This window comes from Rutidosis leptorrhynchoides, chromosome 2 (genome assembly GCF_046630445.1).
Source record: "Rutidosis leptorrhynchoides isolate AG116_Rl617_1_P2 chromosome 2, CSIRO_AGI_Rlap_v1, whole genome shotgun sequence".
In the NCBI taxonomy this organism is placed as follows: Eukaryota; Viridiplantae; Streptophyta; class Magnoliopsida; order Asterales; family Asteraceae; genus Rutidosis; species Rutidosis leptorrhynchoides.
This window is the reverse complement of record NC_092334.1, coordinates 531,891,964-531,907,447: the sequence shown is the minus strand read 5'-3', so window position 1 is coordinate 531,907,447 and position 15,484 is coordinate 531,891,964. Positions and strand designations below refer to the sequence as shown.

The following is a 15,484-nucleotide window of genomic DNA, read 5'->3' as shown; positions in this document are numbered from 1 at the left end:
CAAATTCAGCTCGTATTGCTCATTTCCAATGATCCCAATCATGTCTATTTTGACATTCAATGACAGATTTTGGTTCTGGATCATCATCATCATTCATGATGTCATGTGCAACATTATATGAAAATATCTCATCAAGATTTTTCATTTCATTTCGGTTCCACAATATTTTTGAATGTGCATAATTAATTGAAAATTCTGTATTGACATCATCAATCTCCTCTGCAGAAGGAGTATTGATTTGTGGTTCTTCTTGAACACTTTCTTTTACCTCATTATCAGCTGATTTTCTTTTTCGATGATTTTTATCTTTGGAACCAATTGGTCCCCTACGTTTCTGGCGTGGCAAAGACTCAAGAGCAACATTATTGTCAGTTTTTGGAATTTCAATTCGAGCTGGAGCATTTGCTGCTGGTATATATGATTTAGTCACTCTTTTTGTATCTGTAAATGCATCAGGCAATTTATTCGCAAGTTCTTGCATATGCATTATTTTTTGAACTTCGGTCTCGCATTCTTTTGTGCGAGGATCAAGATACATTAATTGAGGTTCACACCATGAAACATCATTTTCTTTATTTTTTATTTCTCCCCCTAATCTAGGGTACAATGTTTCATTAAAGTGACAATCAGCAAAACGTGCTGTAAAAACATCATTCGTCATGAGTTCAATATATCTTATGATTGAAGATGTTTCATATCCAACATATATTCCCATCCTTCTTTGAGGACCCATTTTAGTGCGTTGTGGTGGTGCGATAGGAACATAAACCGCACAACCAAATGTTCTAAGGTGGAAAATATTTGGCTGATGGCCAAAATCAAGCTGCAAGGGAGAATATGTATGACTTGCACTTGGTCTAATGCGAATTAATAATGCAGCATGTAAAATTGCATGACCCCATACAGATACTGGGAGTTTTGTTCTCATTATCAATGGTCTAGCTATTAACTGCAATCGTTTGATTAGTGATTCGGGTAAACCATTTTGTGTATGCACATGGGCAACATGATGTTCAACAACAATCCCCACAGACATGCAAAAATCATTAAATACCTCACCAGCATTATCCAATCTCACCCTTTTAATAGTATAATCAGGGAAATGTGCTCTCAATTTAATAATTTGAGCAAGAAATTTTGCAAATGCCACATTTCGACTTGATAATAGACAAACATGAGACCATCTACTAGATGCGTCTATTAGGACCATGAAATATCTAAATGGGCCATATGGTGGATGAATTGGTCCACATATATCACCTTGAATTCTTTCAAGAAACATTGGTGATTCTTTTTCAACCTTAAGAGGTGATGGTCTTATTTTAAATTTTTCAAGTGAGCATGATGTACATGGAATAAGTGCATCATGAGGGATCTTTTGATCTGACAATGGATGTCCATGTGTATTTTGAATTATTCTTTTCATCATTGTTGATCCTGGGTAGCCTAATCTTACATGCCACAGATTGATCATTACAGGATCACATGCCTTTTCATTTACTACCATGTGCGCTTCTGGTACATTTATATATGTATAATGTAAACCAGAACTAAGTCTTGGTAGTTTTTCAATCACATGATTCTTCTCAGTAATACTTAAGTATTTATCATTTTCTGTAGTCACTGACTGATAATCATATCCATTTTGGTATATGTCAGATAAGCTTAACAAATTTCTCTTTGACATGGGAGAAAATAAGGCATTTTTTATCAAAAAATTTGTACCATTTGGTAACATGAATTTTGCCTTTCCCATTCCTTTTATTAAATCCGCAGGACCTGATATAGTATGTACCGTTCCTTCGGTTGCTTTAAAATCAGTGAAATATTTTTTAGATTTGAGTATAGTGTGTGTGGTACCACTGTCTGCAATACAAAGATCCCCACCATTTGACTGATTTTGCACTCCAGTAGTGTACATCATGAACTTCAAAAATATGAGAAACAAATAATGAGTACATAATTCATCAATATATTACAATCAAAATATGTTATAAACGAAAGTACATAATAAGGAAAGATATAGTAAAGTAGATATGGTATAGATCTTAAATCTACATCCATTTATTTGATATGGACATATAATAGGAAATTTATTCATTAAAGTAGTCACTTGTTGGCTCAGCGATTTTTGTATCAAGGTCATCCACAAGGTTTGCCTCTTTTCCTTTTCCTTTTAGGGATTCCTGATATTGATTAACAGAATATTGATTTGTTCGACAGTTTTTAGACCAATGGCCAATTTTACCACATCGATAACAAGAATCTTTTGAAGAGCTTCCTTCAACATTATGATTTGTGGGATTGTATGGTGGTTGAAATTTATAATTTTGTGGATTATTATTTCTTTGTCCACGACCACGACCACCGTAACCATTACGACCACAACCACCACCACGACCATTACCATAAGGGTGATTTCGAACATAGTTATGATTTTTATTATTGTTATGGTAATTTCCATGATGATGATTTTGGCCAATATGACCACGACCTCGCCCACGTCCTCGTCCAGGTGCATTTCTTTTTTTATTATTATTATTGTTAATAGTATTAGCTTCAGGGAATGCTTGCGCACCCGTAGGACGAGATTCTTGATTCTTCATCAGTAATTCTTTATTCACTTCTGCAACTAAGAGATAAGTTTGAAGTTTGGAAAAAGTTTTATAATTCTGCAATCTTAAATTTTCTTGTATAGTGATGTTTGCAGAATGCATTGTGGAGAAAGTTTTCTCCATCATATCAGCATCACTTATTTCTTGACCATAGAATTGAAGCTTTGAACGGATCTTGAACTTGGCCGAGCTATATTCACTTACCTTTTTAAGGTCTTTGAACCTTAGATTTCTCCATTCTTCCCTCGCAGTTGGGAGTAATATTTCCTTTTGATTATCGAATCTACTCTTGATACTTTCCCATAAAACATGTGGATCTTTGATAGTGAGATACATATGTTTTAAGGTGATATCAATATGTTTGCGAATAAAAGCAATTGATTTTAATTTATCTTGATCAGAACAAGTATTGTTTTCTTTTAAAGTTTCTAGAATACCCAATGATCCAAGATTTATTTCTACATCCATGACCCATGATGTGTAGTTTGTTCCCGATATGTCTAGGGCATCAAACTCAAGCTTTGATAAGTTTGACATTTTCTATTTTCAGAAAGATGAACAACATAAATTATAATCATAATCAATTTCTAACAACATGAAATTAGAATCATTTTAAATTCATAAGTAGCAAACAACAAAATAATGGTATGATTACAAATAATAAAACCACAAGGGCAGGATAGAATATAGGTTCACCCGGTGGTATATTAGCAACAATGATGATAGTTAATATGACCAATACAATAGGAAAAATCATCCTTGTGTGAATCATCTTTACAAAAACTTTTTGAGAGTGGTAATATGAGAAAATGAAGATTGATTTGTGAAAATGTGAAAAACGGAGATGTTTATTTTATATTTGAAAAATATAGTCGTTGTAACGTCGTCAGTTGACGTTAACAACCGTTATGTATACATGACCGTTGTAACGTCGTTAGTTGACGTTAACGGCTGTTATGTACTTGTTATATTAATAATAATTTTAATAAAAGAATTTTATTAGTATAAATATGATTACTATAAAATACATTTAGTATAAATACGTTTAGTATAAATACGAAGATTAAGAGAATAAACATATTATGCATAAATAATAAATTTAAGAATAAACATTAGTATGCATGAAATAAATAATGATTAATTGCATATAAATGTTGGATAACATGAATATAAATGTTAGTGAAGTTAATAAGAGTTAGATTACAGAAATATAATTCAGGCGGTATAACCGACCATATATAACTTAAATAACATAAATATAAATGTTAGTGAAGTTAATAAAAGTTAGATTACAGAAATATAATTCAGGCGGTATAACCGACCATATATAACTTAAATAACATAAATATAAATGTTAGTTATGATGATAATAATATTTACCTTACTAATAAATAATAGAAGATATTGTTAAAGAATTTTTTTTTTACCTTAACTATACGGAGCACTTCGTGCTGATAACGTGTTATAATTCAGTAGGCTTATAACTACCTTTAGTGACGTGTTATAATTCAGTAGGCTTATAACTACTTTTAGTGACGTGTTATAATTCAGTAGGCTTATAACTACCTTTAGTGATGTGGTTTTTGACTGTGGACTATTGATAATTATTAAAAGATATAAAGAGAGAGAGAGAGTATATCTGAAATATATATATCATTCAAGCAAGTTAATGATTACATTTGATGGGGTATTTATAATACATGATTTACTGTGCATTATTTGACTTATAATTAGGAGTAGCTGTCATCCATATTTACTTTATCAAAACAAAAAAAAGACTTATTTAAACCTTTGGCATAACCTTTGCAGACTAAAAATGGAACACTGGTACGGACCGGTTAGGCAGCATTTAGCCCGGACCTGGCCCATTTTTTCAACTACAAGGACTGCACAGATTGTGTCCACCAACCCTACCAGGCACAGGTTTCTCCTAACCAAAATCGGTTAGGCCCACCAGCCCTAACTGGCCCCGGTTGAAACCCAAACATAAAGATGCCACTGTAATTTGCAAATATCATATCCAATGTTAAGTAATATGAAATTAATATTTGACAAAGAATGGTGTAAACAAATGATACCTTATAAAGATTTGTGTCGGAAACTAAGATGCTCAAAAATCTACCAACGAATGCGTCTCCGGCACCTGTAGTATCAACCGGCTTTACTTTAACACTAGGAACTCTACCCTTAAATTGCTGGACATAATGTAAATGACACGTTATTAGCCGTTTTAGGTTTTCATTTTGTAGGGTCCACCTTATATGGTACACAGAGACATAAAGATTAAGACAAAAATTAGAAAATACTAGTAATAAGGATCCTTGCCTGTGTATAATATCTACACCCATTTGGCCCTTCACTTACAAGCACAAACTTAAGATTCGGATGAAAGAGCTTATTTAGCACAACGTTATCATCATAAGGATCATCACCTCCGGTTAAGAACGTAATCTCATCCTCGCTAACCTGTGTATGCATTCATGATTTCTATTTTAGTTTTTGGCAAAATGTTACCCAGCACACTGTTTGTGGACTATGATAATTCCCCAAAATACCCCTGTGAACAGTAACGTTCACAGTTATTTTTGCAGGGGTATTTTGGTAACTTCAGGCTTTTTTAAACCTTTTATTCTTCTTTCTTTACAAGATTTTTTTTTCTTTATTTACCCACCAATTACTATTGATAAACAAGAGTGTCCAAATTATGTAGGTTCCTTAACGTGGTCAGTTTGATTTATACCTTGCAAACGGGTCAGGTTGGGTCGGTTGCGTAACATGTCAAAATGGTTTTGGGTTGAAATGGGTCATGTGTCAAACGGGTCCAAATGGGTCAGGTTGGGTCGGTTTGGGTAACAGGTCAAAACGAGTCACAGGTCAAATGGGTCAAATTGGTCGGTTTGATTGTTTTTATTATAAAAGATCAATTTATGCGGGTTCGGTTGGTTGAATTGGTTTTTTTGTTCCCTTAGGCTCACTGCCGGTAAAATTTCTAATAAAAAACATATAGTTTTGTAAAACGGAAATCGTTTCGCTGTAATGGATGGGGCCCAAAACCCTCGTTAATAATATACGCCCAATTTAAGCATTTACCTTAATGACATCAGCTTGATCCCATATGCTCATTATTCCATCTCGAGCGGCATCTTCTGATGGCCATAACGGCAATCTTAAGTTCACATCGTAAGAGAGAATGCTACATGAATCTTTAGCTATCACCATTGCAGCTAGATGTGTTGATTTGCATGGTTCCCCTATTAAACTAATCGAACCGTAATGGAATATACTTGCCTGCATCGAAATTAGATTAGTTGTTATATGTGCACATAATGTGTAAAGGATGTGCTGATAAGTAACTACATTCTGCTTCTAATTATAGAATGATTTTGTTTTTATATTAAAAATGTGCACCTTCTTAACAAGACTCGTATCGAGTTCTGATTCATGAAAAAGTATATCCGCACTTGGATTACGAAAAAACATAAACTCGCGCTCTCCGTCAGATTTAAGAGTTACAAAAGCCAGTGCTGTTCTTGCATTTGGTCAAATCTTACGCCCGAGTTGTCGACATTATTTTTCTTCAATATGGCATCTAACATGTGTGCCCAAATTCATCATCACCAACCTAAGAAAAAAGCATAAAGTTTGGAACTTTATGAAACTCAAAGTGAACAAAATTGAAACATTAAATAAAGTTTGGATCTTGATAGTTATATGATACCTTGCCTATAAATGCTGATGAACCTCCTAATCTTGAAACGGCAACTGCAACATTAGCAGGAGCGCCACCAGGAGCTTTTTGGAAGGCAGAGCTTCTACAAGCGAAACTCCAGATTCCGAGGGCACAAAATCGATCAACATTTCGCCAAAGCATACAACAAGTGAACCGAATGTTTTTGGGACTCCGTTTGAATGTAAGGACAGCTCTTTAAACCATCAAAATGAATATTCATTTAGATCAGTAATAACATTAGTATAATAGTTCAAGTCATTTACTCATGAAGGGATCAATTTGGGTCACAAGTAACCAGTAACGAGTCAAATAAAGTCAAACGGGTAAAATTGGTCAAATGGGTCAAAGTCGTCCATAGTCTATTTCAACCTTTTATACGATTTATTAATTAAAATAACTAAATGTTTTAATTAACTAATATAACTTTTGTCATTGAACATTATTTGTCATTCACTGCTTGAATGCTCAACAGTTTCTTCGCTGACCATTCAATTAAGATGCAATCAAACACAACCATACTCTTTTTTGACAAAATCTGTTGTGTGTCAACCCGACCAATATCTGAAAATACCAATTTGACCCACCACATACCCGAAAATAATTACTGGCATGGCTATTATTCGGGAAGAAGGGAAATAATCAAATATGGGATCAACAGGTAATAAGCAACTCGTACATTTGTGAGACCTAGTTTATATATAGGTTTTCTTGAAAATTTTATTCTAAAAAGGTGAGGAGCTATAAGAAACTTCAATCATTAACTTGTATCTCTTTGTCTAAACCAACTATATCAACAAAAAACATTGATATTTATTTATTTGTACATGATACCATTTACTTGCAACTCTTTGTGTATTAAAAAGCTTAAAATAAACTTAAATCATTATCAAATGATTGGAATTTTAAAAACAATATTACAATTAAACATTAACAATTCATTATTAAGAAGGGATCAAATTTCTGAGATATGATCACCATACTCATTAATGCAAGCCAAGAACGGATCAAGATAATTAGAGATAACATAAAATAACGTTAATATGAAACACGAAAAACACTCACCAAAAAAAGATCAATTAAAAATTAATAGTATATCAAGATTGGGTACCCACATATTTGAAAAGAATAAAACAAAAAACCCATGTGTAAAAACAAGTATAAACAGTTGGGAAAAACATAGTAAAGAACCTGAAATGAGTATATTAGCCATAGTAAAGAATAAAATGTTCTATACTTTCTTGTTGATTGTTTGGTGTGTGTAAAGATGATAATGATCTTTGATTATTAGACATGTCCCAATAGTTATGTCCAGTGTTGTAAAAAACCCGATTTGTAACGACCCGACTTTTTCGACTTACTTTTGTGCTTTCACGAAACTGCGTATTTGTGCGTACTGAGCTATATTATACTATGGGATCTTACTACATGTGGATTACTTTCATTTATATGTTTAAACGTGTCTATAAGTACGTAGGTTACTTAACTTGATCCTCGAAAGCCTTTATGACCGTTAGTGTCACTTGACGTTTAGAACGAACTGCGTACTGTGTACACGTTTAACTTTTGTCATAATCGGAATATTATGACTACGAAATAGTAATTGTTATTTTATAATAACAATTACTTGGGTTTTTGGATACTTAATTACGTTTAGTAATTTACTAGAGCACACTAGTTAGTCTTGTTGGACTTTCTACTTTGTTGGACTTAAGCCCACTCTACTCTAGCTAGTGGACTATTTAATTAGCCCAATTATTAATGACTAGTGACCCAATAATATGTAAGACAAATGCCCATTTATTAGAGGGAACATACTAGCATTTTTGCTTACCATTATCCTTAATGTTGCATGGGATCCTAATATAAGCACCAACTTTAGACAACCACTAACCAAAAAGCAAAAAAGTGTCCCCTTGTCCCCTCCCATAACCTACGGCCACCACCACCTCCCCACACCCTCACCTCCTATAAATACCAAGCTTATTCATCTCATTTCACACTTGATCTCATTCACAAATTACACACACATACTCTCTAATTCTCTCTCTAGTCTTTCTCACTCTAAAAAGTGTAAGTTTTAAACTTTCTTCTTCTTCTTCTTGTTCCCTTCTCATTCATGACATCATCATCATCAAAGGGTCTAGCTCTTTAGCTTTTAGATCTTGTTATATCTTGTAGATTCAAACTTGAATTTGAATCCTTCAAGAACATGGAAGATTCAAGATTTCTAGCTTTGAATCTTCACTTATTTTGTTAGATCTAAATCTTGTAGCTTTTAATCTCTTTATTTTGCTGTAAAGAATCAAACTTGTGTTTGTGATCTTCATGTAACTTGAAGATCTAGCTTCATGCTTCAAGGATCTTCAAGAACAACCAAGATTCAAGCTTTCTAGCTTTGAATCTTCATTTCTTTTGTTGGATCTAAGTTTTCTAACTTATGATCTCATTATTTTGTTATAAAGATCAAAACTTGTGTTTATGGTCTTCATGTAACTTGAAGATCTAAGCTTTATGCTTCAAGATCTTCAAGAACACCAAAGATTCAAGCTTTCTAGCTTTGTAATCTCATAACTTGTGTAAAGGATCCAAGCTCTCTAGCTTAGGGTTCCATTACTTTATTTGATCAAGATTGTGTTCATAACTTGTTTGATTGAAGGAAAGTTTGTAGCTTTAGTTGTAAATAGAACTTGTATTTGTGTTAAGACTAAGAATATGATGTAACCTTGGTTCATCATCCTTCTAAAACTCTTAAGTGAGTTGTATTCTTACTTTGTCTTAACATATTGTGTGTTGATGGTTGAACCTTGGTCAACGTGATGCTAACACATCAATGAGTTGTACACTTGAAGCTACAAGCATCAAGGATGAGAACCGTGATGAGCATCAAGCACCAAGAATCCCACCGGAGCACTTGTTTACTGTTTTTCGAGGTCTGATCAGACTCTCTGGGCTTCTGGAAAGTTGATTTTCAAATAGTTCGTTTTGATTAGATGACTTTTCGTTTAGGCCTCACCTAAATCCGATATACGATTTAGGATTTATAGCCTTCCGAAAGTCACTACGCCTTTGTAACGTTATGCTAAAATTGCTGACCTACTCGCACTTAAACCGTCGCCACGGTCAAACAAAGATGAGTTAAGTTCTGAAAATTGGTCAGCTGTTAGAGGACTCACAAACGGAGCCTTGGCCACTGACTACGCGTCTTTTTGATTTGTATAGAGGTCGTAACAGCTGTCCAAAGTCAGCCTTTTGTTTCGATCTTTATTCTTGTTAAACTTACCTTAGCTTTGATGAATGATGATGATGTTGATGATGACACTAAACGTAATTTATTCACTTTTAAACTTTTGGGGACAACATACTGACCTAGTGACCTTTGACTTAGGTTGACCACCTTTCGGACCGACTTACTACATGCATACGTTTCATATCGACTTTTACTGCTTATTCACTGTGAGTTATAGCATCCCTTACTACTTTTTTTTTAATATTTTTGGGACTGAGAATACATGCGCTTTTTACGTTTTACATACTAGACACGAGTACTATAACTTTATATATGTGTGGGTTACAAAACGGCACAAAGATTCCCCTTAGCTCAGTAACGTTTAATCATTGGTTTCCTAACCATGAACGCGAATCTTAGATATGGATCCATAGGGTTTGACAACCCCACTCGGGCTAGTCTCGCTAGCAGACAACGGGTGTTTAATACTTCGAGGACAAACGCACTCGCCAAGTGCACTTTTAGGGGGTGATATACATACGTTAAGTCTAGTTACCGGGTGCTCACGGTTAAGCATATACTTTTCATACTGATTTAAACTGCTGATTGAAGCACTGAAATCTCGTGGTCTACATTACTTTACTGATGTAACAACCCAACCCAATATCCAACCGAACACGCGAAATATATATTTTTTTTAACAGAGGGGTGTGCGGCGCGCAACCCCTCTATGTGCGCGGCGCGCACAAGCCAATTCAGGTTCTGCCCGGATTTGCAATTTTTCAAATAAAGATCATCCACTTCCCGACATATTTAGACGAAACGCTTTTCACAACATGTTATAATATGAAAAACTCACACGATTCAATAATAAAATAAGTTTTACGAAACGGGGCCCACATCGACCCGAATTACGAGTTTCATGCAAAACATGAGTTTCGACCACATTAGTTTAAATTCCAAACGACACTATGAGCATGGTGTTTGGGGGTTAAACTACCCAAATCTCGGTCAAACTCCAAAAGCTATATGTCCAAAAGCGTCCTCTATCAAAACAAAGCGGGATCACTAATCCAAACGAACGCCCTTACCCTTGTCCACGCCGGAGCCTATAAAAAGATAAACAACGAGAGGGTAAGCAAAACGCTTAGTGAATTCAATAATTATACACATACATATATAATATACCTACTTGCATACACTTACACACACCGTATAATCGCTAGTAATAATTATTAGCATACCAACTCCGAGTATAAGCTAATAACCTCCAAATACCGCAACTAGCATAATCAATAGCATATTTACCGAAATAATATATTATGCTATACAACAACACATACACAAACTATATGGTTAACCATACTCGCGTCATGGTGCTACCGGCTCCGTGGATCACACCATACGTAATGCTATGACGCTATCGGCTCCTTGGTTCACGTCAGTACGCATTTGAGTCATACTCCTTTATAGTGCTATCTGCTCCGTGGTTCACACTTTGGTTTTACCGGCTCCGTGGTTCACACCTCATTTTATAGTGCTACCAGCTCCGTGGTTCACACTTTGATGCTACCGGCTTCGTGGTTCACATCACAACTCGAGTCATACTCTTTTATAGTGCTACCGGCTCCGTGGTTCACACTTTAACGACTCGTGCTATAGTGCTACCGACTCCGTGGTTCACACTACAACACACGTACCATGATGCTACCGGCTCCGTGGTTCACATCATATCACACTCGCACATACTATGACACTACCGGCTCCGTGGTTTATGCCATAACATACAAATAAATACACTATATACATACATGCATAATTATTCCACTCACCTTAACGCCTTCGGTGAATGTTTTATACTTCCGCAAGCTTCAACGCAAAGTACCTAATACAATAAGTACTCAATCAACACACAAACTAGTTGGACTAAACACCAACCCTTCACTCATGTGCATTTAATGACTTAAATGCATTAAATGCCCCATTTTCACCAAAACCGTCCATTTAAGGTCAAGACCATCACATATCACTAAAAGCTAGTGACTAAGGTCCAACAATACTAACTAATACACAATTAGGGTATTTCATACCCATCTTTCCCAACTAGGTCAATTATTACCCATTTAACCATTTTAAAGTCACACACCCATTTTAGGTCATCCACTAACCCCATTAACACCCATTTGCTTAATAACTAGGTGTGCTAGTAATTAACTAACCAATTATGACTCATAAGTCCATTTAACATTTCCAAAACCCTAGGTTAGTCATCCTTGGGTCCTCATAACCCAATCTTACCCAAGAACACCCAAAATCACCAAATATGAGTTTTATGTTCATCACTAACCCAAACCCTAACCCTTAAACAAATTAAAATAAGGAAATCAAGTTAGAGCTTACCACCACAATCACAACGTAGCTAGTGATTAGATGAACAACTTTAACACACGCAGTTTGGCCCAAAATCAACTTCTTCCTCCTTGATTTTAGCTTTCTCTCTCTCAAATGGGTTTCTCTCTCTAAACTTGAAGTAGGAAGATGAAGGTGGTTGAAAGTGGAATTATGACACTCCATCCACTGATCTTGTGGCCCTTAACTAAGCCCTAAGTGAATTTACTAAAAACCCCTTCCAAAATATCAATTAAAAGAAACAGAATCCGGCTACAGTAGCAGTGCGCCACACGCACCCTTAAGTGTGCGCTGAGCGCACCCTGGTCTGGACAGGCTCTGACCTCTGTTTAACAGCACAATATTTTCCACACTTCAAGTACCCTATTTACACCACTGTACAATAATTATTCGGGTCTTACAACTCTCCCCCACTTGAATCGGAGCGTGTCCTTGCGATCCAAGCTGCATGACAAGAGGGAAGATAAACCAACACACACTCTTCGGGCTCCCAAGTAAAATCGGAACCTATACTACGACGCCGTTGAACTTTAAAAGTTCTCACCTCTTTATTTCTCAACCTTTTGACCTTCTCATCGAGTATAGCAATCGGCTCCTCAACATACTCTAACTTATTGTTTAGCTCAATCTCATCTAATGGCACCCATGAAGAATCATCCGCAAGACACTTACGGAGATGGGAAACATGAAATGTATTATGGATCCCCGCAAGCTCTTCGGGTAATTCCAACCGATACGCAACTTCACCAACACGAGCTAAAATCTTAAATGGCCCAATAAATCGAGGAGCTAACTTTCCCCATTTTTGAAACCGAATAACACCTTTCCATGGCAAAACTTTAAGCATCACCATATCACCTTCTTGAAACTCAATTGGTCGCCTTCGTTTGTCAGCATACGCCTTTTGTCTATCTTGAGCCTTTTTCAAATGAGCCCGAATCATATCAATCTTGCTATTCGTCTCTAAAACCAAATCGGTACTCCCGATTTCTCTTTGACCCACTTCACCCCAACAAATCGGGGTTCGACACCTACGCCCATAAAGCATCTCGTAAGCTGGCATCTCGATACTAGTATGATAACTATTATTGTACGAGAATTCCACCAATGGTAAGTGCTTATCCCAACTACCCCCGAAATTAATAATACACGCCCGTAACATATCCTCCAATGTTTGATTCGTACATTCGGTTTGACCGTCCGTTTGAGGATGGTACGCCGTGCTCAATTTCAATTGTGTACCCATATCTTCATGAAACTTTTCCCAAAACCGAGATGTGAAACGAGTATCTCGATCTGAAATAATAGATATAGGAACCCCGTGCCTCGATATCACCTCCTTGATAAACAACTTAGCCAAGGTCTCCGACGATATCGCTTCCCGAATGGGAAGAAACAAAGCACTTTTTGTCAATCGATCAACTATTACCCAAATCGAGTCAAATTGGGTTCTCGCCGTCTTTGGTAACTTTGTTATGAAATCCATGGTAATGTGCTCCCATTTCCATTTCGGAATTTCTAACAGTTGTAACATACCATACGGCTTTTGGTGTTCAGCTTTAACTTGCAAATACGTGACGCATTGTTCAACATAATTTACAACATCACGTTTCATGTCCGGCCACCAATACTCCTTCTTTAAATCAAGATACATTTTCGTCGCGCCCGGATGAATGGAATACTTTGACTTATGTGCTTCATCAAGTAGCACTCGTCGGAAATCTCCCATTCTAGGCACCCACACTCGTCCTTGAAAGGACAACAAACCATGCGGACCTAAGGTAATAAACTCCGTTTGGCCCACGATCCGTTCCTCATGTTTGTTGTTAACAAAAGCTTCAATTTGTATCTCACCGAGCTTTACAAGAAAATCGTTAGTAATAATCATGCGTAACAATCCTACTCGTATCGCCGGATGTTGACTCTTCCGACTTAACGAATCCGCGACCACGTTCGCCTTACCCGGATGATAAAGTATTTCACAATCGTAATCTTTTACCATGTACATCCACCTACGTTGACGATAATTCAAATCTCGTTGATCAAAAAGATGTTTTAAGCTCTTGTGATCTGAATAAATTGTACACTTGACACCGTACAAGTAATGGCGCCAAATTTTCAACGCATGCACCACCGCCGCCAACTCAAGATCATGAGTCGGGTATCTTGTTTCGTGTTCCTTTAATTGTCGAGAGGCATAAGCGATGATTTTACCTCTTTGCATTAAAACACACCCGAGCCCATTTAAAGACGTATCACAATAAACCGTCATGTCTTCTACCCCTTCCGGCAACACTAACACCGGAGCTTGACACAACTTCTCTTTTAACAATTGGAAAGCGATCTCTTGCTCATTTTCCCAATTAAATCTAGCGTTCTTCCTCGTCAACTTCGTCAATGGAGAAGCGATCTTAGAAAAGTCTTGGATAAACCGACGATAATAACCGGCCAATTCAAGAAAACTTCGGATTTCCGTAGGTGTAGTCGGTCGTCCCCAACTTTTTACCGTCTCAATCTTCCCCGGATCTACTTGAATACCATCTTTGTTCACAATATGACCAAGGAATTGAACTTCCCTTAGCCAAAATTCACATTTGGAGAGCTTAGCATACAACTTCTCCTTCCGTAACGTCTTCAACACACCCAGCAAATGATGTTCATGTTCCTTCATACTCTTCGAATAGACAAGTATGTCGTCAATGAACACGATTACCTACTTGTCCAACATAGGTTGGCACACTCGGTTCATAAGATCCATGAATGCCGCCGGTGCATTCATAAGACCAAAAGGCATAACTACAAATTCAAAGTGCCCATAATGCGTTCGAAAGTCCGTTTTCTCAATTTCTTCCTCGCGGACCCGCATTTGGTGATAGCCGGACCGTAAGTCATTTTTAGAAAAATAATTCGCGCCTTGGAGTTAGTCAAACAAGTCGTCAATCCGAGGCAATGGATAACGATTCTTGATCGTCACTTTATTCAACTCCCGATAATCAATACACATCCGCATACTACCATCCTTCTTCTTCACGAACAAAACCGGAGCACCCCACGATGAGGCACACGGTCGAATAAAAACCTTCTCAAGAAACTCTTGGGTTTGATTTAACAACTCTTGCATTTCCGTTGGTGCTAAACGATAAGGAGTTTTAGCAATGGGGGTAGCCCCCGGAACCAACTCAATGCGAAATTCAACTTGTCTTTCCGCCGGAACACCCGGTAATTCATCCGAAAAAACGTCTACGGATTCACTAACCACCGAAATTTCATGAATGGATGGTGGCTCTTCATGAGTATCAACTACATGAGCAAGAAGAGCCATGCCACCACTAACAAGAAAACGACGTGCCCGTGCATAAGTGCATAATGGCACAAGTCTTCTCTGCCTCTCGCCATGAATTATTAACTCTCCCCCACTTGGGGTCTTCACACGAATAGATTTTTCATGGCATGCAATATCGGCTCTATAGTGATCGAGCCAATCCATACCAACAACAATATCGA

At 36.7% G+C, this 15,484-nt stretch overlaps 1 pseudogene; it reads right to left on the bottom strand.

Moving 5' to 3' along the window:
* Nucleotides 1-7,555, bottom strand: part of LOC139889613 (probable fructokinase-7) — a 45,233-nt pseudogene extending 37,678 nt beyond the window's left edge.
* Between the last annotated feature and the right edge of the window lie 7,929 nt (nt 7,556-15,484).